At 48.8% G+C, this 22,615-nt stretch overlaps 1 protein-coding gene across 4 annotated transcripts in view; it reads left to right on the forward strand.

Annotated features, from left to right (window-relative positions):
- Positions 1–282: 282 nt before the first annotated feature.
- The window catches only part of GLI2 (GLI family zinc finger 2), a 231,805-nt gene continuing 209,472 nt past the window's right edge, over positions 283–22,615 (forward strand). For 3 of the 4 annotated variants that reach the window (XM_081261901.1, XM_081261900.1, XM_081261902.1), the window contains exon 1: positions 283–647. The gene's annotated coding sequence lies outside the window, so the exon portion shown is untranslated. Of the gene's footprint in view, positions 842–22,615 lie in introns of all 4 variants that reach the window. The other variant, XM_081261899.1, reaches the window with a different exon arrangement.

The raw sequence follows: 22,615 nt of genomic DNA on the forward strand, positions 1-22,615 counted from the left end.
CTGGGCTTCCGCTCCCGCGCCGGGACAGGCGCCCAGGGAACTACGACCCGGGCATCTCCCGGCAGAGGGAAGAGAGAGTGGGGAGGGCAAGGGCATTTTAGAGATTGAAAACAGAGCACTCCCAGCGCCTAAGCCCCAGAGCTCATCTGACTTGAGTTAGAGACACTCCCCAATCCCCCATTCCGGCGCCTTAAAAAGTGTTGGAGACTGGCGCGTAGTCTCGTTTCCTGCGCGAACTTTCCTGTAGGGGTGCTTTCTTTCTGCGGTGCTGGGGTGGGGGAGAGTCCTCGGCCGCCCCTTTCTCCTCTCCGGGTGGTGTCCTGGTCCTCCCCCAGTCTCCCAGGGCGGGGAGCGCGCGGCGCGGGCGGGCGATCGGCGCCCGAGTGTGCCAAAACCCAGCGCGCGGGGGCGCTGCGCCGTCCCGGCGGCGCTGATGGATTGCAGGAGTGCCGGCGCTCGCCAGCCGAGGCAGCACGGCTCCGCGGACTTTTTTTCAAACTCCCATCAATGAGACTTCGAGGAGGAGTGGGAGGCGGCGGCGGCGACAGCGGACGCGGAGGAAGGCGAGGAGAAGCAGGAGGAGCCGGAGGAAGAAGCGCGGGCCGCGCGGCGCGACGGAGTCTTGCAGAGCTGCTTGCTCGCCAGCGGTAGGCTCTGCCTGGCCCGGGGCTGCCTGGGTCCCCTCCTCTGCCTGGCCCGCCCAGCCCAGGCTATCCTGAGCCCCGGCACAAGGCAGCCCGCGGCCGATCGCCGCGCCAGCCAAGTTGGGATGGGGGCCTGCTACCGCTGCCCGGCGCCCGAGAGGCCACCTGCGTGCTAGAAGCAAACTTTTGTCTCCTCGGTAAAGTTGCCTTGGCCTTCTTTTGCTTGCTTGTGCTTGCAAAGCGCCTCCTATCCTGGCTCAGCCCAGGCCGACCGGGATGCTGCGCCGTCTTCGGAGGATCCCTCGGCCGGGGACTGATGCCGCTGTACGGGATCATGACACCGGGCTTAGGGTGACTGGAGGCTAATGGGACTGACCCCGCTTCTGGTTGTGTCGCAGCAGGGCGAGGACTTAGGGGGGGTCTTGGACTGGGTGCTAGTGGTCGGTGGGTCGACTTGGCAACTCCGTCCCTACCTGGGAGAAAGCGCCTCTCTTCGTGGGGTGCACAGCCAACCGGGCCTTTGCCGGTTCGCCGCGCGCGGAAGCCAGAGCCGTTTTGCGGAGGCTGGGGGGTGGCGTCGGAGGCTGGGATGCCTGGAAACTCGCGTAGGTGGGCAGTGGGAGCGTGTCTGCGGGAGTGTGCTGTGTACTGAGGGGCTTGCCACTTGTGAACTTCGAACTCCACTTCTCCCGCCGCGCGTCCCGCAGCCCAGTCTTTCTTTCTTCCTCACTCCTGGCTCCCCTTCGCTTGGCCCTGTCGCCCCCTCCCCCTCGGCGGCACTCTCCTCTCCGGCCTCCTTTCTGGCCTTTTTCCTCCTCCTCTTCTGCCCTCGGCCCAGAGATTCGTTTGACTTCCCGAAGGGATCCCCCACGTAATCCTTTGACGGGTCCGGGCCCCCACACCCTTCACTTTCGTCCCCGCCCCCCAACTCACCGTCTCCCTCCTACCCCCCACCCCCAACCCGGGGACAATCTCTCAACAAGTATATTTGCTGAGGAATTTGAAAAATCCACTACTGCAACTTGATCTGTGTGTGATGGATGGGGAGAGGCGCGGAGAGAGTTGGGCGCCAATCCTATTAAGGGTTTAGAGAGGGGAGCGTTTTCCCCGACGGGGGCGGGAGGGGGGGCGGGTGTAGGGCGGGGTGGGGGAAGGGAGCGTGTGCTTGCTTGCGTGTGTGTGTGTGTGTGTGTGTGTGTGTGTGTGTCCGCGCGCGTGCGCGCGCCTCGCCAAGGAGTCCACCCAACTCCGCGCCTTTTCAGCCCGGCTGTAATTGCTGTCATTTCCTAGGAAACCGACTTCTATTGAGCGGGGAGCTGGGGATGGAGCCCGCGCACCTCACCCAGGATGACCCGCCGCAGAGGTCCTCGGAAGCCTTGGGTTCCCCTTAGGGTTCCTATCCCCACTGCCCTCTCTTTTGGTAATTGCTGTGTGGCTCTCAGAATTGATCCCAGCCAGAGAAGGAGACCTCTCCCTTGAGTCAGGTCCGGTGCTCTGAGGGTGTTTCCTGCGCCTCCCTGCACCTCAGTCAGCTCCTGCCTCCTTTTGGGCGCGCGGCTTTGCAGTTCCGTGGCCACGGCGCTGTCCTGGGCCCCCAGCCCCGCCGCCCTTGCTGGGCGTGTGAGGGTTTAATCCCAACAGGTTCGGATAAAGGGAGCAGTTGTAAAACGGTCATATGCTGTTTGCAGACGAGGCTCTGGGGGATGTTGGAGAATTTGAAAGTAAACGTTTCCCTCGCAAGCGGCATAAAATAGTGTTTAAACAAATATCGTATTGGCATGCTCAGGGGGCTTGGTGCCAAAAAGTAAAGTAAATAAACTGTGAAATCCAAAATATACAGCCAGTGATAGCAGCGGAATAGGCGGGCTTGTCACAAGTCTCTCTGATGCGATCTATTTGTTCTAGTCACCTCCCCTAGAGCCCCCTCCCCGCCCATTTCCTTACCTTGGCTGGGAGTTTCCTTTGCTCTGGCTTCTGTAAGTCTGGGGGCAGGCCCTCCCTGGGCTTGGGAGCTGCTCTGCAGTTGCTCTTCGCGGGGGTATTCATGGTGTGCTACCTGGACCCGACTCCCCAGGGAAGAGGAGGGGAGTGGAGGAGAGAGCACCCTAGCCAAGTCTGGCTGGTTTGAATTTTGAGGCCCTTTGAGACTTCTCTCAGCTTCTGGTCTGTCCTGGGGCAGTAGTTCTAGAATGTAGACTGTGGGCCCTGAAGATGCACTTCCCCCCTTCCCCAGGGCCTCTCTCCTTCTGCCAGTTTCTTTCTTCATCTTTCTTGCTTTTGATTTGTTTTACTTGCTGTTTCTCTCCTTCAGTTTCCAGGAATTTTGGAGATTCTCTCCCGGACACAAGTCCTGCTCAAACCCAGCCAATATGGAAAGTTATCACTTGTCTAATGAGTTTTAAAGTCCATTATATTTTGTAAGATTTAGGGTGATTTTTTATTTCCCCTCTTGCTTTGAGAACCACTCCAATTTCATGAGGTTGTTTCCTGATTCTAGGGGAATTTCAACGAATACAGGGAAGGTCCTGCATTCAGAGATGCCCTCTCACCCAGGATATAGCCTTTAGGGGAACCTGCCTTGTCTTGAGTCTAGTGTCTCATCTAGAGACAGGTCAGATTGGTGGGATTGCAAAGTCAGTTGGTGAGCATGAGGACGAGAGGGAGAAAACCCTCCTAAGCCATGGTTGGGCTCATCAAGGAACAGTACTACCAGACAGGTTTATCCCCTTGGGAATTAATGTGATGGGAATTTGCACAGGGTCCTGATTCCTTGAGCTTGGGCTTCCAGGCTGCTCCCAAACTCACAGGACTCCCCCTCCCCCCCGGGGGGGGGGTGAGGTGGCAATGAGGCTTTAGAAGGAACTTCAGTCTCAGCCCACCTTGAAGAAGTTAACCAAATTCCCTTAGCTTTTTTAGGATGCACTAGTCTCCTTGAACAGAGAGGAAATCCTTTGACTTGCCTGGTCAGAGAGGGGGCCTCAGGGCTGTGGGGGTCTTGGGGGCTGTGTACTGTAGCTGGCTTGTTTGCACTACAGACTGAAAAATACACAAATACTTCACGCTTTTTGTACTCCTACAAGTGCCCTGTACACAGTGCAGCCCCTGGGGCTGGATTAGCAAACTAGGGGATTCAGCAGGCAGGCAGACAAAATTGGATATTTGCCTAATAAACACCCTTTTTCCATCAGGGAACCCCTTGGTCACCCCAGGGGAAAACTTCACTGCACAGATGCCAGCAATTCCCTTTAAATGAGACCAGGAGGTTGTCGTGTGCACTTTAAAAACCTGTGTGACCCCCTCACACCCAGCTGGCTTGTTAAAGCTCAAAATCAGAGTCCTACACCCTTGTGTCTCTGTGGGCAGGGCAGCTGGCCTGGTCGGGGAAAGAGTTTTTTTAGCAGGGCTTCCTTTCTTGTGCCGGGCACTTCAGGGTGGTAGAGCAAACCCACCTTGCTTCTTTAGGCTCTGGGGTGGGAGGATCTACCTGGTGCACGTGGGGCTGTCAGGCCAGGTGGACCTTGCTGTGGACAGCTGCAGCCCTTCCTGCTGGGCCAGGGCCCTTTGAAAAGGAACCCCAGGGAAGCAGTTCCCTCCTTTCTTCTTTTCACTAAGTGTCAGAGGCACCGACAAATGAAACACATGAAGAATGCCAAAGAGAGAAACAGTATTCTCAGATTCCAGAAAATTCGGGAGAGCAGGATTGGTGATTATTCCAAGAACCAGGAAGCCCCAGCCGTTTCAGGGTGCAAAACTGTCTCACTTCTAAAGAGGGGGAAACTGCTCTGTGATTGTTTTCTCAGGCTTGTTTAAAAGCAGATTTGAGAAAGGGTCATGGACATTGGTGTTTAATAGGGACCTTTTAGTGACACCTTTGACACTTTTGTGTTTTCAAATAAACTTTTAATAATGCCAGCTTCGGTGCTAATTATTTCCTCTAAAATTAATCTCAGGGTTTGCTGTGGACTATCAAGGATTTTAAAAAGCAAAACGTCGGTCATTGTTTTTTGGTTTTCAGGATGACCGAAGCACTCTTAATCTACGTAACTATATTTAATATTACGTATTGTGCACAATGATGGAAATATACTCTCTACTTTAGTTGCCCAATTCTTTCATCACCAGAAGAATCCCTAATACCCCTGTTTCAGTTTTATTTTCTGGTTTCTTAAAAAACTTTGGGGGTGGGGTGGGGAATAACTAATTTAAGATGTGACCAAAGAGTACATATTAAACTGCTTTTGAGATTTGGGTTTAAATGAAACTAGTTAATGTGGTTTTGTGTCTGTGCACGTGTGTTGTTAAAAAAAAAAAAAAAAAGGTTCCTGGGAAGTGTGTTTTAACTGAGTGCTGGGTTTCACCATTAGCATAAGAAAAACAGTTTTAGTGCTTTTACTATTGTCTTGAATGAGGAGTTGCAGCAAATGGAAGGAAAGTGAGGCTCCAGGCCGATGGCCCATTGAGATTCTTCAGCAGCAGGAGCTGGTCATCTGCCTCGGAAATCTGTGATCGGATATCACTTTTATCTCGCTTTTCCATTCTCTGGTCTTTTTCACATGTTCACTTTTGTCAAGGTTTTATTGATTATGTTTTCTTCTCTGCAAATCTGTGGAAAATTTAATGAACCAAAAAACAGCAGTGGAATAAAGGAGACTTTTTATTCATTGGCACGGGATTGGGATTGACAACCCCCGCCCCCCAACCTTCCCAGGGCGAAGGGGGGGGGGCAGGCCTCCAGCAAGAGAGCTGGGGGAGGAGAGGGGGTGGCCCTGTTTACAAGACAAGGCGGGGCCTCCCCAGGCCTGGGGCCTCCCTCCTGACCAGCTTGGGGGACTCCTGCCCCAAGTGAACACTCGAGAGAGTTCTAGCCGCAGGAGAGCCTGTGTCCCACCAACTCCTTCCTGGCCGATCGGCTGCAGCTCTGAGCCTTGTCCTCCAGGGCTCTGGCTCTGGGGCTTGGGGTGGGGAGGGTGGGAGACGTTTGTAGCTCTCCGCCCTACAGAACCATTCCAGGGGAGGGCCTTCCCCGCTGCAGTTAAGTATCTCCCTGCCTCCAACCCAGCTTGCAACCCTGTAATTAAGCAAAGCCCCTGGTGTGATTACGCGTTGCTGACTCGGCTGGGTTTGGAGCCCGTTCTCTGAAAGCCGGTGACCTCTTGCTCCTTCTAGAGGCTTCCAGATCAGCTTGGGTTACCCTGATCTTGCCTGTCTCCCCCACTCTTTCTCCTTCCTGTGTCTTCCTTTCTTTTCTTCCCCCTTTTCTCGGTCTCCCCTTCCCGCGTCCTTTCCTCCCCTCTCCTCCTGGTTTCTTTTCTCTGTCCCTCTTTTCTCCCCGCCCCCTCCTTTCTCTTCCCCACTCCCTTCTTTCCTCTCCCTCCGTCTCCCCGCTCCTCTTTGTCTCTCCTCGCTCCCTCTCGCGTCTCTTTCCTTCCCCACCTCGCCCTCTTCTGCTTTCCACTTCTGTCCCCTCTTTCCCCCCATCGTGTCCCGCCGGGTGGAGGACTTGCTGGCCAGGCCTCGGGGAGGTCGCGTGTGCGGCGTCCGGGGAACTTTCAGTGCCTGGTCGCCTGCCCACCCGCCCGCCGCCGCGTCCCTCCCACCTGCGCGCCGGCCTGTTTTGCGGCGAGCGAACAATGGACACATTGTTGCGGGTGGCGGGAGACTGGACCCTGCTCGTGGCAAGTCCGGGAGAAGCCAGCCGGCCAGAGCCCGGTGGGCCGCTGCCGGGGCGCACCAAGCCCGCTCCCATCCCGGAGAGGTGCCAATTCCAAAAGATGCCTGCAAGCGCCATCCTCTCCTCCCGCCCGGTGGCTCGCCCTCCTTCCCGTTAACCGGACGGGCGCTGGAGTTTGGAGACCAGATTGAAGAAAGAGCATTTCAGGAAAGAGAGAGAAAGGGCCCATCACCAAACTTTTTGTGGCGTCTGAAACTTTTTCTGTAAAGCATCTGCAGGGAAAGGCCTTCTCTGCTCGGTCCCCACCCCAAGGATGATTGTGGGGTGGGGTGTGCGGGTGGAGGATGGGTGGTCCTCTCCTCCAATCGTCTTGACCCGTAGGGATGCAAAACCTCTTAGCACGCAGAAAGAAAAAAAAAAAAAGATCTTTAAATGCTTAAAAGAGCATCGTCCCAGGGTCCAAAATAGTCCCCCTTTCAGCGGATGCTTAGCGCGCTTCTTTGTGCTGTGGACAATGCCATAAGTCAGCTCGACTTTGGAGCCACATTTATAAGGAACTGTAAGGGCCGCTCAAGTACACTTGTGCTAAGTTGAATTGATTGAAATTTAATGGCGGTTAGTGGCGATGAATGGTAATGATTTTCTAGCGTATCTTTGGCATACTTGACATTAATAACCGGAGTGTGTGTGTGTGTACGCGGCCGAGAGCGCGCCACACACGTGAGGCCGCAGTATTATTCATTTCCGAGATGCCGGTCCTTCCTCTCCTCAAATCCTTTTCCTTCGCACCATAATTCAGTTGTTCCTATGATTACAAAAAATAAATAAAAAAAGAAAGAAAAGGAAAAAAAAAAGAAAGAAAAAGAAAAAGGAAAGAAAAATCTTTCTCCATTGAGCACGTACATCATGTCAACATAATTTTGAGCTCATGATTTTTTTCAATTCCTACATAAATCAGCTTCTAATATACAGAATGTGATGAATTTGTTTTAGCTGCATCATGAATTAATGGTATGCAAATAGAAGCTTTGCAGGTGAAATGATTTATTTAATAATTTCAACTTCTAATGTTTAAGCTCATTCATTATGTTAGGAGTTTTAAAAAAAAGTCCATATTTTTAAGCCTTCGATGGGGAGTTTAGCATGCAAGTATGTGCACCATGGGCAGATCTTGATGGTCAGAAAATAGTGTGTGTGTAATTTGTTGGTTCTTTGAGAATCTGCTGTTCACCAAGCAGTGGCCCAAGGAAGCTAGGATAGAAGAGTGACTGAACTTCACCTGGGGGAGAACACAGAAATGCATCTACCTAATTCCAACATGGCCATCACCCGGGCTGTGTTCTATGGGAATGAACCAACTGGGGTTGGGGAGCTAAGGAAATCTTCCCATTTGAGCTGGTCTTAAGGGATAAGTGTCACGTGGAGGAAGGAGGGTGAAGGGGCTCTGATGCTCTGGCGCCCCCCCCCCTCTTTGTCAGGTATTAGTTAAAATCATCTTAAGAGTTGATCATTAAGTAACTACTGGTGAAAGTGGCATTGGTGTAGAAAGTTAGTCCAGAAGACCCTCCAACTAACTGCTGGGAAGACTTACACATACAGCATCTTTTCAAACTGTTTTCTTCCGGAAGAAGTTGAGGAAGAGAATAAGAAATGCCATTCAGTATGAAGAGAAATCACGTGAACCTTTTCCAATTGGCCCCTCATGGAGAGCGAACCCCAGATACTCAACCTCTGAGTGACCCTGTAATTGCTTTACCTCTTGGGAGAAGGGTGCTGCTGATGTGGACTCTCAGGCTCTTCACATTCAGCTCTGCCTAGGGAGCTAAGCACATCCTGTCCCCTGCACAGCTCTCTTTGTGTCAGTCGGCCTGGGTGTGGTGGCACATGCCTATGAGCCCAGTGGCTTGGGAGACCGAGGCAAGAGGATGGAGGATCGCAAGTTCAAAGCCAGCTTCAGCAACTTAACAAGGCCCTAAGCAACTTTAGTAAGATCTTATCTCAAAAGATAAAAAGGGCTGGGGATGTGGCTTAGTGGCTAAGTGCCTCTGGGTTCAATCTCTGGTACTTGTCCGCCCCCACCCCCCCACCAAAAACAAGAGTCAGTGGGAAGGCAGGATGGGAGGGCCAGAGTCTAAGGAAATGTGGGTTCTTTGGCAAGGAATGTGCCTGTCTTCCTCTGTGGCCTCCATTCCTAGCCAGCTTCAGTAGGCAGGGCGCCTGGGATGTGGTCACAGGAAGAGTATGTATGAGTGTCGTGGTGGTGGTGGACTTGGGGACACTGATGGAGGCAGGAAAAAGCAGTTGACCTCCGACGGCCTTTTCAGATTCTCGAGAAAGCTGAAGACAAGGAAGGGCTGATACATAAATATGTCTCCGATCTCTAAAGATAAGAATAGAGTTTTGACTTTACTTCTCAAAAAATTGAGGTCACGGTGGTCGGGTGACAGGTTGAAGGCACATCACTCAGATGTTTCTGTAGACAGTAGTGGGTTGTGCTGTCATGATACATTGTGTGTGTCCAGACAGTGACAGTATATTTAGGGCTGGCCCTCACTGTCTGCAGAGATCAAGGAGAGGGGACGTCTCTGGTGTTCATGCGTCCAGGGTGTGCCTGTTTATATCAGAAAAGAGGAAACCAGAGTCCGACTTTGCTGGGTCAGGACTTTTCAGGTATGCAGATTAAGAGTCAAACAAGATGGGAGGCTTTTTTATTTTAATTGTTATTTGTTCTTGACATGTGTATGCAAACATGTAGTGTATCTTATTCTAATTAGGATCCCAGTCTTGGATATATACATGATATGGAGATCCACCGTGAGGTGATCTTATGTGTACGTAGGAAAGTGATGTCCGATTCCTTCCACTGTCTTTCCTATTCCTGTCCCCTTCCCTTCCCTTCCTTTCCCCTTTGTCTAATCCACTGAACTTATATTCTTCCCCTCCAGGATGGGAGGCTTTGAATTGTAATTCAGATGCATTTGCCTAGAGAAGATGTAGTACATAATATATATAATATAGTATGTTACACACACAATATAATATGTAAGATTACTCTTCCCTCTGTTAAGTGTGAATGAAGGATGTGCAATATGTATATTTATGTGGATATACATTTATATCAGTATAACTTTAAGCTTTAAGCACCAGCTCTTTTTATGAATTAGATTTTTTTTTCTTTTCTTGAGGTGTACTGATGCAGAGAGAGAGAGAGAGAGAGAGAGAGAGAGAGAGAGAGAGAGAATAAGGTGAGAACTAAAGTGAATAGAAGCAAATGAAAGCAAGACTTGAAAAACTGCTAGGCACGGTGGTGCACGCCTGTAATCCCAGTGGCTTGGAAGGCTGAGGCAGGAGGATTGCAGGTTCAAAGCCAGCCTCAGCAACTCAGCGAGACCCTGTCTCAGAAGAAAATATAAAAAGCACTGGGGATGTGGCTCAGTGGTTAAACACCTCTGGGTTCAATCCCTGGTACCAAATAAATAAATGAACAAATAAAATACATAGAAGGACTGGGGATGTAGCTCAGTGGTAAAGTGCCCCCAGTTTCAATTTGTAGTACTGCAAACAGAGAGAGAGGAAAAATAAATAAATAATAAATAAGGCCTCCAAAAATTGCCTCTAGGTGGGGTTCTGGGCCTCTGAGATGAGGTTCAGATGGTGGCTTGTCAAATATGCAGACTCTCAGGCCCCAGAGGAAACCCGTTGAATGAGCACTGCTACTGAGTGGGGCCAGGAACAGGCATTTTTATCAAGGTGGGGTGATGGGAGGGACATTTTATTACTAGGATGTCCCTCAGTTCTGAAATGGCCCAGGACTGACATGTCAGCAGGTGGTGAGACTTATAGCAATGGCCTGATTAGCTATTGCTGGGCTGGAGTTTGGGGCAAATAAATGAACTGAGGATCAACTTGCTGCTTCTCCCAAATAGTACAGAGATTGGACTCCAGGGTCTCTTTGATGGGACACTGGCTGAGACTGTATGATGGCTCTGTGGTCACAGCTGTTGCTGGCCGCCAGGAGAAACGATAGAGTGTGTCAGATCCCCCCTGGGTTTATGTGTTGTAGGTTCTGTCCTGAGGTCCCTGGGATGACACCTCTTTTCCTGTGTTTGCTTCATGATTGTTCCCATGGCTGAAGTTGCTAGAAGCTGGACCCTCTTTGGGTCCAGACTGTTGTTTGGCCGTTTGAATAGGTCTTTGGGAAGTTTGAGTCACACTTGAAGGACATACCTGTGGACATTTTTATTGTCCCAAAGAAGGATAGGAAGGATCTAGATTGATAAGGGTGAGGAGCTGGTGTGGGCTGTTACTCCTCCCGCCCTGGTGGCACGGGGGCCTGGGAGCTGGAAGGATCTTGCCAGGAGGGTCAACAGACCAGCCTACTTCTAGTGGTCAGTGCAGAGGGGGCTCAGCACAGGTCAGCTCTGACCTGATTCACCCACTCATCTCTGACTCTTACCACAAACCTCAGGCTCTGTCCTTGGATCTTGGCTGCTCAGGCCACAGGAAGCCTGGGCTATGGGTGTGGGGTCTCAGGACCTTTGCTGAAACCCAGACCACTTCGTTTTCTTGGTCTCTGCCTCCTGAGGAAGGGAGAGGCCTCTGTTCAGAGACTTAGCTGGTATAAGTGGAGAAAAAGTCTCCCGAGTCCCATAGACTGCTTGGGTCCTTCCATTTCCCCTCCAGGGGTTCCTCAAGGTGCTGGGTCCAGAATTCATTAGTAGGTTCTGGGTGCAGAATCCATTAGCATAATGTGATTCACACGTTCAGGTGAACTTAACAGCCATGCCTCCAGTGCCCTGGCCTTCTCTGCTCAAGGCCAAGCATGCTTAGCATCCGTCTTCCGGGCTGCTGTGTCAGCAGTAAAGTCGAGCAGGCACGTGGGCCATGGTGAGCTCCATGTCAGCTGGAGAGGGTAGGACTTAGGAGCTCAGGCTTCACATAGAAAGGCCTGGTTTGTGCTTAGCATGAGGAGGCTCTGGGTTCAATCCCCAGCCCTGCAAGAGAGAGAGAGAGGGAGAGAGAGAGAGAGAGAGAGAAAGGAAGTGTGTGGGGGATTTGACTCCTCTAGCTAGGTTGCTTAACCTTTCTGAATCTTGATTTTTCTCAATCATAAGCAGAGCCTCCTTTGAAAGGTTGTAGGAATGAGTAGAGGAGGTGGCTGGTGACAAGTGCGTGGCATGGTATCTCGGGTAAAACCAGGAGCTGAGTCAATATTGGCTGTCATTCTCATTTATCCTGTAAAAGGCCCAGGGACCAAACCAAAGGAACAAAGTAGGACGCAGAGCTTAGTTCCTCACCCCCAGTAATGATCTTATTCCTCTGTAGAGCTGTGTAGGCTGGAGGGCTTCAAAGGGAACCGCAGTCCTCTGAGTCGGGGATGTGGGTTCCCAGCCCCTTTTCTGAGCCAGCGCTGTGTCCTCAGTCCCCTCTCCACCCCTGGGTGTTTGTGAGGATTGCAGGAGCTGTTTGTGGTTGGGACAGTGGACATGTGCTTGTGGTCACATGAATCAGGGAGCCTGGGGCTAGGGTCCCTGTGTTGGTGTTGTCATCCTTGGTCCTGACTGACCCTGGCCCTGGTAGGCCCCCTGCAGCTCAGCAGGGCCCTGTGGGGCCATGGGGGGTAGGAACACAGGCAGGCGCACCCTAGGAGGGCCTAGGAAGTGGAGACTTCCACCCCTGGGAGGCACAGCCTGCAGGTGTGTGCTTGGCTCTGTGGGGCCACCGTGAGGTGCCACCACCTCCTTCCGCTTTCTTGGCTTACTCTGGGAAGGGGTGGTGCTGTCTGACTGATGTCTTCTCCTACTTGATCTCCGTGTCCCCTCCCTGTGCTTTGTCTCTCCTGGCTGCATGGGTGGGGAGGAGTCTCCAAATCCCATGTCCCTTCTCATGGGCCTACCTGGGGTGGCAGGTCTGGGTTCTGCCCTAAGGCTATCCACCCTGTGGGACAGGCTCAACCAGAGGCAGGAGGGAATGGAGAGCGGACCACCTCTGCCCTGCTCAGGTCCTCCTCGGCCAGCGAGCACCCTGTCCCTTGCTCACGTGCCTGTTCCTTGCACCCTGGCATTGACATATTTCAAGAATGTCTTCTTCCTCACTGTTACTTGGGGTGCTTGGAAGAAGTCTCTGGGGACCAGGGGGCTGCTGAACATCAGGGCATGAGGGGCTCAGGCTGTCAGCCGAGGCAGGGTGTCCCCACAGCTGCTTTCCAGGTGTGTTTTAGTGTTAGATGAGGCTCTGAGTGGGAGCCCCAACATGGCCCTAGTTCAGGGTCAGGGTCCTGGGAATGGAGCCTTCCTGTCACCTGGTCCTGCTGATGGAGGACACCTGGGTTTCTACATGCCTGTAGCTCTGCTCATGTGGGACAGCTTTTGGGGGGAAGATTTGTGATTTTGCGGGGAGGGGAACTAGGGATTGAACCCAGGGTTGCTCTAAAACAGAGCCACATTTCCAGCCTTTTTTTTTTTTTATTTTTTTATTTTTTTATTTTGAGACAGGATCTTTTTTAGTTGCTTAGGGCTGCACTAAGTTGCTGAGGCTGGCCTTGAACTTGCGATCCTCCTGTCGAAGCATCCCGAGTCACTGGGATTACAGGCATTCATTAATGTGCACCACTGTGCCTGGTTCCTGTCTATAGTAACAGAATCCCCCTGCTCCATCCAGATTCCCAAGGGAAGATTTGTAAGGCAGATTGAGGAGCCTCAGGGGCACTGGGGACCCTCCAGCAGGGCAGGGGAGTGAGGGATAAGGGTGTTTTCATCTCTCCCAGGTGTCTGGTGTGGAGACCTTGGTGCTGTCTTCTTGTGCAGGTGTGCTCAGCGTCCAGAGACCTGTGGCCCTGTGAAATGTTCCTCCAGTCTGCAGCTTCCAGAGGTCGCCTTGCCTGGGTGCTTGGTGGAGGAGGCATCAGGAGCAGGAGCCTGGGCTGTCTGGTGTCTGGGCTCCTGGGTCTTCCTTCTCCCCTTCTGCTTATGGTGATTTCACGAGGGGACGGTGAATTTCCCAGCCCAGTGCCTGCTGTGGATATCTACTGGCCAGCTGTGGAGTCAGCTCCCTGAGGGAGCTGCAGACTCTCCATGGTCAGGACATCTTCAAGTTCACCTGGGCAGGGTGGGGCGTCTGTGAGCCAGGCTTGCTGACCCCTGGCTTAGTTGGGGTTCCAGTACCAGAGGGCTAGTAGTCCTGTCCTAATGGAAATGAAGAGGAATTGGCCGAGGACATTTCTTTTACTTGACTGACAGCCTAATGCCTGATTGTCTAGCCTGAAACCACGTTTCCCTCACAGGGAAGTTTGTTTCCAATGACAGATATCCTCATGGCTCTTGTCTGACAGGTGTCCAGTTTAGGACTGCCTGACCATTGCACTGGCATGGCGGAATCTTACTTGGGTTCTTCCTGACACCCATTCTGGGGAGGCCCTGGTTCTTCTCATGGAAGGTGCAAATTCATGCATCACACAATATGAAACAAGTTCCAAGATTTATGACCAAGAAATCCAGGGAAGGTGGGTGAGGCAGGAGGACAGTCCTCTGTCCCCGAGTCACAAGAGGCCCAATGTAGAGTCAGGTGTGTGTGAGTGTGGGGGAACTAGCAGTGTGTCAGTGTGTGTATCTCCATCCATCTGGCCTTCTGCCACCACCCATTCCCCCATCCTTTGTCCACTCATTCATGTATATATAGGGGAAGAGGATGTGAGTTCAAGTTCTCAGACAAATGCCTGAATGGCTCATTTCAAAGCCATGGGAAGGCAGGGAGCCCTCCGCTAGGCGGGGGAGATGCCTCCAAGTTCCTCTCTCTCTGTTGTTCATGGCACAACTCTAAAATCAGGCCCCTGTCCCATGTTGGCTCCTGAGGGCTGCTTTAAGAACAGCTGCCCTGCCATGATCCAGGGTTATAGTGCTGATTCTTAGCTAGGGACATCTGTCCCTAGGGGGACATGTGACAATCTCTGGAGACATTTTTGGTTTTCTTAGGTGGTTGCTATTGGTGTCTAGCCGGTAGAGGCCAAAGATATTGCTCAGCATCCTGCAATGTACCGAGTAGCCCCCGGACAAGGGGATATCCAGCTCAGGTGTCCACAGTGTCAGTGGTGCTGCTAGTGGGGGACCCTGGTCTGCTGTAGGGTTCCCCTCCAAGGCTACACACAGGGTGCTATGGCTGGGGTGGCTGAGGGATCACAGCAGGCCCTGATACGTTTATATACCGCATGCTCACACCAGGTTGGAATCATAAACCTTATTTTCTGTGCCTTGAATTTGAAATGGTGTGGCAGGTGCCATCAAGAGGAATTCCTCGTGTAATCCATCAGTCAATCAGCTGGAACTCTCTGGAACATCTGTTATGTGCTGGGCGCTTATTAGGCTCACCGCGGAGGCATACCTGGCTAACTTGGTCACGGAGCTGGCCGTCTCTGGAATCCCAGTGGGTTTCTCAAATGTGCATCTTCCTCCGACATCCTCCAGGCCCAGGGAGAGGGCTGCTTTGTAAAAGCCAGAGATTGACCAGCGTGACCTTGAAAGGTGGCTACGTGGGGACGTTGGTAGGAGCAGGAATTACCCTGAGAGAAGCTGGATATGACCATTTTCCTGGCCTCTGGCTGCCACATTTCCCACTGGACGATGCCTTTTGTGTTGGGCTGCTCTTGGCAGCTCGCAGTCAGTGGCTGCAGAGTCCTGGGTCAGTGTGGTGAGAGGTCCTGGTTGGGCCTTTTGGCAGTAGGTCTTCCATTTAACTAAACAGTTGCGCTAAGCATTCTGGGATGGCCTTCCCCCCAGAGGTCCAGGCTAGGTCTTCCGTGATGAGGACTTCGCCAGTGGAAGGACAGGAGGAGGAAGGGCAGTCCAGACAGAGGAATTCACAGGGACACACGCTGGACAGAGTGTGGCACTTCTGGAACTTCTGGTTTGGGGAGGGATGGGGATCAGCCTGGAGTTGGTCTCAAAGGGGCAGCTTTGTGTTCCCAAGGGTGACTCCACGGATTTATTGTGTACCTGTGGTTTATCTCCCTGTTGTGAGATGTAAACCTGCCGCAGAACCAGACCGGGACACTTAGGATCCTGAAGTGCAGCAAAGCAATTATCACCTTTGCCTTTTCAGTCTCCCCTCTTGGATTTAGACTGTCTCAGTTTCTTTTTTTGTTCTGCCAGATACAAGTCTGTGTCTCTCTGTGTGTGTGTGTGTGTGTGTGTGTGTATGTTTTGGGGGGGCATTCCCAGAAAATATACACAGACTTCTTCTTATCCTTCTCTGGGGTATGTCAGCCCCCTACCTGTTCCTGACCTCCCTCCCCAAAGATAACTCATCCTCAGAGTCAACTCTTGGGCTTGTTGGAGGGAATAACTGGTGGAAAAGGGGGAAAATGAGGTGGATTTTCTGAACACCCTCCCCTGTGACCCTCAGGAACACCTTTTGTGATTTAAGAGTGGTATTAGGGTCTTTCGTCCATTGTCCATTCATCCATCCTTCCATCCATCCTTAGTCCCCTCATCCATCCATCCACCATCCATTTATCCATCATTCCTTCCACCCATCCATCCATCTATCCACCCACTCACCTATTCATCCATCATCCATTCATTGACTATAGGGATCCCCCCGCCCTATGCTGGGGATCTTTCTGCTAGGCAAGTGCTCTCCCATTGAACTATATTCCCTTATTATTTTATGTTGAGACAGATCTCTCTAGGTTGCCTAGGCTGCCTTGAACATGTGATTCTCTTGCCTTGGCCTTCCAAGTAGCTGGGATTACAGGTGCGTGCCTCCACTCCTGCCTAACTACGCGGGGTTTCAAGGCCTCTGCTGTGGGTCTCTGGTATAGCTTTCTTCCTATCCATGAAGCCAAGGGTCCTTTCTCCCTCTGTGGCGTCTTTCCTGGCCCAGCCTATGCTCTCACTTGTCCCTGGGGTCTCTCTTGCTTCTGTCACTCACCAATACTGTCTTTTTGTTGTCTGTTTATTTGTGCTTAGTAAATGTGGTTGATAAGTGAATTTGGGGACAATATTTGATGGGAGGAAATGGATTTGTTTTTCTTTGACATCTCTTTTAAGAAATACGAGCCAACCAGGCAATCTCCAGATGGGCTTCCTTGGTTTGGGAGCAAAAGCAATTGCTCACTGATGATCCGTTTTAACGGAGATGTGTTTTCATCCAGTCGAAGCCTGAGTTCTAGTTCGTTTGGGCCCCCCACACATAATCTATGTGTATGATATTTTTTACTCACTTTGGGGGTTGTAAGTGGGAAGCAGGATGTTTGGCACTGGAAACATGGAGAGGTAACCAGAGTTCTCAGCTGGGAGTGACTGTGGGACCCCATCAGGACCTGTCCTTCTCTGAGCCTTTCTTGCTTGCTTTCTTGGATAAGATCATTTCTGACACTCTTTAAGCCGTGACTCTCATTGCCTGGGATCACAGTGTGTGTGATCAGCAAGGTTTGTCTTCAGGGTTTTCAGATTCATCGGCAGTCATTTCACCGATGTACTTGATCTTAGTGGACCTTAGTCGGCCACTTAGTGGACGATGGACCGTGCTTATGTCTTTAAATGCTGCCACACCTTCTCAGGATGGAAGAAGGGGCCTTGGAGACCTGTAGCCCCCCAACCATCACCAGGTCTGGGATGCCCACACAGCACATGTCATCAGTGTGGCCCCGCCAGTGGTCCCCCAAAGAGATCATCTCGTTGGAAGGGGACGAGGTTTGCTGGAGCAGGAGCTCAGAGCAGACCCTGGAGATTGACTGCAAATCCAGCTCCGTGCCTTTGTTTTTCCATGTGTTAAAATGAGGGTAACTGTGGCACCCACCTCCGAGGGGCAGAGGGAAGATGAAAGAGGAATTCTGTGTCAAGTACCTGGAGCACAGTGAGCATGCAATAAATCTTGATTATTATTATTCAACAGGCAGCCCAAGTGGGCATGGTATATTTGGCAGCCACATCACACTAGTGACTCATTTAGGCTAAAGTTAAGAAAATCCGGACTCTCATTTAGCACGTGCTTCTGCTTTACAGCACAGTCCCCATCTCGCTGGGTCCCAAGAACTCAGTTTGTGCTGAAAGACGTCTTGGCAGGGAGCAGAGCCTACACTTGCCAGAACTGAGTGCCCTGTGCCCCTCTCTCTGCCCAGGAGAGCTCAGTGTTTTTAAGAGGAGCCTGATCTTACTTTCAGGTGGCTGGAGGCTATAAGGATGGGGACCCAGTGCTACCTGCCTCTGCCACATTCAGAGAGGCTTTTCCAAAGTGGGGCACTAGCCAGAGCCCTCCAGAAGGCAGGATGGTGGCCTCCAGCCCTCAGACCTGCTCGAGGTGTGGTGACCGTGGCTGATCAGAGAAGGCACATGTGGCTTAATGAGGCTGGGGGCTGTGTGGCCGCTCAGTGGGCTTTCTGCTGGCTAGGACTGTTGGAACGATGCCCGGAAGGCTCCCTTGTCCCAGATGAACTTTCCTCCATGTCTTTATCACATTTTAAGGAATCATGATGCAGATTTTATAAGAACGAAAGAACAGTTTTGTTCTCTGCATTTCTGTTTTGCTCCATTTTTTGGTTTATTTAATTGTCTTTTTTTTCCCCTGTGAATATTTCGCCACCCCACCCCCTATTTATTTTAGATTTAAGATTGTGTGGGGCTGGGGATGTGGCTCAAGCGGTAGTGCGCTCGCCTGGCATGCGTGCGGCCCGGGTTCGATCCTCAGCACCACATACCAACAAAGATGTTGTGTCCGCCGAAAACTAAGAAATAAATATTAAAAATCTCTCTCTCTCTCTCTCTCTCTCTCTCTCTCTCTCTCTCTTTAAAAAAATGTGACACACTTAAAAAAAAAAAAGATTGTATGGTTGCGGAACGTAGTGGCACCTGCCTGTAATCTCAGTCTCTTAGGAGGCTGAAGCAGGAGGATCCCAAGTTCAAAGCCTTAGTGAGGTCCTCAGCAATTTAGTGAGACTCTGTCTCAAAAATAAAAAAAATATTAAAAGGGCTGGGGAAGTGGCTCAGTGGTTAAACACCCCTAGGTTAAATCTCTAGTACCAAAATGATAGTAGTAGTAGTAGTAATAATAATAATAATAATAATAATAATAATAATAATAATAATAGTATGGTTTATAGTTTTGCATCCTGTGATTTTCACTGAATACTTTTTGTTTCCATCCTTTTTTTTTTTTTTTTTTTTTTGATGCTGGGGATTGAACCCAGGGCCTTGCATGTGCTAGTCATGTGCTCTACCACCAAGCTACGTGAGCCATGTCAACATGTGTTTATTGACGCCTCAATTTTGGATATAATTTTTTTTCCTCTATCATAAGTAATTTTCTTAAAAATACCACTTTTACATATAAATACACTCAAGTTATTAGTATATCTAATTAGCTTCCCTTTAAGCAAAATCCAAAAGTTTTCTAAAATAACTACAAGAAAAAGATTAAAAAGAAGGAAGTGAAAGTCACCCACATCTTCCGCCCATTCCCAGAGCTCTCTGTGGGCCACCCCTGAGCACCCGGTGGACATCCTTCTAGACCAGGTCCTATTAACTAATATTCTCTACACTCGTGGAATCATATCACAAGTATTGTTTGTAAGCTGTTTTCTCCATTGAGTACCACATCAGCGTGTACGTTTCCCCACAGACATGTCTGATGGTGACTGACGGCATTCTTTGGATTAATTTCCACATTTAGAATTCCCCATCAAAGATGAGGCCATGTTCAAGGCTCTTGATTCATATTTCTAGGCCAGGAATTCAAAACATCACTGCCCCAGAGGAGGGCAGCCCATGAAGCTCATTTATTTTGGATACAAACAAAAATACAGATAGAAAAGGCCACACATTCATTCCACTGTGGCTGGAAAGGCCCCTCTCTCGTGTGCCGTGTGCACCGGCACCTCTCAGTTGACACAGGCCAGTATTTTATTGTCGTCATTATTCATTTTTACACAAATGGGATCTCACTGCACGTGTTTAGCCATCGCTTTCCTAGTACTCAGTGGTATGTCTTAGTGTTCTTCCCTCAGCGGGGCCTGCACATTGACTGACCTCACTCATTTTTTTAATCTCTATTTAATTTTCATTTACATTTCTTTTCTTGATTGAATAGTAACACATTCATGTGGCTAATAATTTCAGAATCATAAAGGGTTGCATATACATAAAGGGCTACATGTGTAAAGTCTCCCTCCCATTTGCTGTGGCCTGGCCCCCCTGCATGGTTCTCCCCATCAGTGATACTAGTTTCTTAGGTGGCCCTCTGGAGCGAGTTTTAGCCAAGGAGCCTAGAAATGAATATAAACTTCTTCCCTCTTTTTTATTCCCAAATGGAAGCATCTTATGTAACCTGTCTGTCGTTGACAGTTTCCACTCTCCATTCCCTGTGCGTAGTTGAGCTTCTCCACTCTGTCCGGCAGGTGCACCAGGGCAGGGTTAGACCCCTGTTTATCTAGGCCCTGTGGGGGTATGTTGGCTGCTATCAACAAGGTTGCACGGAACAGCCTTATAATGTACAGACTCATTCTGCATTCAGGAGTCTATCTTTATAGACACATTTCTAGAAGTGAAATTTCTGGGTCTAAAGGTGGGTGTATTTGCAATTGAGATGGATGTTTCCAAATCGATGTCCCAAAAAGGTTTAATCCTACCAGCGACTTAACAAGAGTGCCTATATCCATTCTCCCAAGGGCATGTTAGTTACCGAGTCTTTTGGTCTTTGCCCATCTGATAGTTGGGAGAAAAACTACATCTCAGTGGAGGATTCTTTTTTAAAATGTAAGGAGATCCGAGGTGTAGCTCAGTGGTCGGGTAGTTGTCTAGCATGTGTAAGACCCTGGGTTCAAACCCCCCCCCCCCACCAAAGTATAATTGGATGAGTTTTGATTTATATATGCAAGCAAGCCATCACCACAATCGAGAGTTTCGTTAGTTGTTTTTCTGTTACTGTAACAGATACATGAGATGATTAACTTATAAAGAGGAAACGTTTATTTTGGTTCATAATTTCAGAGGTTTCAGTCCATGGTACCTGTTGCTTTTGGGTCTGTAGGGAGGCTGCACATCCTGGTGAGGGTACTTGGTGGAACAAAGCTACTAGCCTTATGGCTTGTGTATTGAGATGCCTGCTGATAGATATTGGTGTGGTTTCTAGTTTGGGGTTATTACAAATAAGACTGCTTTGGACATCTCTGTACAAGTCTTTGCGTGGACATGTGCTTTTCTTCCTCTTTGATACATGGTAAGAAGCAAAACACCTGGCTCATATAGTAGATGGGTCTGGATCATAAGGTGGGTATGTTTTTAAAGAAACACAAAATGGTTAAACAAAGTACTTGTGTCAGTTTACTTTCCCATCAACAAAATAGGGAAGTTCCGGTGCTGCTACATTTTCATGTACACTTGGTGTAGTCAATCTTTCGATTTTAGTCTTTTTAGTAGGTATGCAGTGGTATTTCAATGTAGTTCTAATTTGTATTCACCGATGAATGATGTTCTGTTTCTTTTAGAGTACTTTTTTTGCCATTTATATATCATTTTTGGTGAAGTGTCTGGTCAAACCTTCTGTCCATTTTTTTAAAAAAACTTTGATTGTTTGTTTTCTTTTTTGTTTTGATAGTTTGTTCTGATTATTTGTTTTGAGAGTTCTTTAAATATTGTGACACAAGTTCTTTGTGAATTCTATGCTTTGCAAATTTTTTCTTCCAGCCTGTGCCTTCTCTTTTCATTTTCTTAATAGGGTTTATGTTTATAAATAGTTTGCATAAAATATTTTAATTTCAACAAATTCTAGTTTATCAAAATTTTCTTTTATAAATATACTTTTGGCATTGTATCTGAAGTAAAACAAGGTCACCAAGATTTTCTGCTATGTTTTCTTTATAGAAGTATTGAAGTTTTAGATTTTTACCTTTAGATTTTTGATTTATAATCCAGTTAATATTTCTATATAACAAAGTGTGAATCAAAGTTCTTTCGTTTTCTTTTTCTTTTTTTTCTCTTTTTTGGATATTTAATTGTTCCAGCAATGTAGATTGAAAATATTATTCTTTCTGCACCAAATTGCCTTTGCACTTTTGGGGGAAAAAAAAGTCTGTGTTACCTATACACACGGATTTATTTCTGGGCTTTGTATTCTATTCCTTTGATCTATTTCTGTGTGTTGACCTAACCCCAACTTTTCTTGGTTATTATCACTTTATAATATGTCTTGAAATCGTGTGGGGTTAACTCTCCAACATTCCTGTTGGGCTGCGGTATGGAACCCAGGGCTTTGTACATGCTAGGCAAGCGCTCTACCACCGAGGCACAATCCCAGCTCTGTTTTATTTTTTTAAAATTGACTAGAGGTGGAGCTTGGCGAAGAGCACTTGCCTAGTGTGTGTGAGGCCCTGGGTTCAATTCCCAGCACCACCAACCCAAACCAAAACAAAGAAAACGAAAAGGAAAAAAATTGCACCTATTTATAGGATGCCATGAGACATTGAATGCATGCATATATTGTGCTATTAAATGAATTTCTCTCTGTTGGTTTTCTTTACTCTTGCTGCTTTTAAGATGGCCTGTGGATTTGTAGTTTTTATGACATTTGGAAAGTTTGAAGCTATCATTTCTTCTTTCTATTCTCCCTGCCCATCTCCTCCCGAGGGACTCCACACATTACACATATGTTAGACCTCTTGAAGGTGTCCCATAGTCCATAAGCTCTTTTTCTAATTCATTTTTTTCTCTCTTTCACATTGGCTTGTTTCTATTACTGTTTCTTTGACTTCAGGAATCTCTTTTCTGCAGTGTTTCGTGGGCCACTGTATCTAGAAGTTTGATGCATCTTCTTATATCTTATATCTTATATTCTTATATTCTTATGTCTTATATCTTATATCTTATATTCTTATATCTTATATCTTATATCTTCCATGATTCTTCTTTAAAACTTCTTAAACATATGGAATGCAGTTATAATAATAACTAATGCACTTTTCTGCTGATCCTAATATCGGTGCCTGTTCTGGCTTAGTTTTGATTGATTGATTCTTTTAGTCACTATAGATTGGATTTTCTTGCTTTTTTGTCATACTAGATAATCTTTAATGGCTATTTGATATTGTGAATTTTACCATAAGTGGTAAATACTCTTGTTTTCCTATAAATATTCTCAAGCTTTTATTTTATTTATCTATTTATTTATTGCTACAGTGGATTTACTTGGAAAGTTTAATCTTGCTTTTAAAATTTGTTAGATGGGACCAGAGTCTTGGGATAAAATTACTTATCTCCATTGTGGCAAAGCCCTCTGTATTCTCTACCCAATGCTCCATGACTTTTGAGGTCTG

The sequence above is a fragment of the Spermophilus citellus genome (assembly GCF_964194105.1).
Source record: "Spermophilus citellus genome assembly, chromosome: 11".
In the NCBI taxonomy this organism is placed as follows: Eukaryota; Metazoa; Chordata; class Mammalia; order Rodentia; family Sciuridae; genus Spermophilus; species Spermophilus citellus.